Source organism: Sinocyclocheilus rhinocerous, unplaced genomic scaffold, assembly GCF_001515625.1.
Source record: "Sinocyclocheilus rhinocerous isolate Xijiao unplaced genomic scaffold, SAMN03320098_v1.1 scaffold193, whole genome shotgun sequence".
Taxonomy (NCBI): Eukaryota; Metazoa; Chordata; class Actinopteri; order Cypriniformes; family Cyprinidae; genus Sinocyclocheilus; species Sinocyclocheilus rhinocerous.
Window position 1 is genome coordinate 489,209 of NW_015627585.1, and position 294 is coordinate 489,502.

Sequence of the window (294 nt, forward strand, 5' to 3'; positions counted from 1 at the left end):
TTCAACTCACATGCGATGTTTGCTGATATCCAGAGCCAGTGCATCAGATTTCGTTTCAGCAGAATACACTGTAGAAAGTGAAAACAGGTAGTCGTTACCTTAAGAGTTATTTATAATGATCCTTAAAAAATTATTTTGGTTGGTGGTAGCTAATGAAGCCAGAGTAATTTAGTCATATTCATAAATGTTTTTGGCTTTTAAAACCACCTTTGTAGGTTAGCTGATAACATAACCTTTTTTTTTTTTTTTTTTTACAGGGCAACAATAAAACAAAGGTTCCCTTTCCGTCGGTCC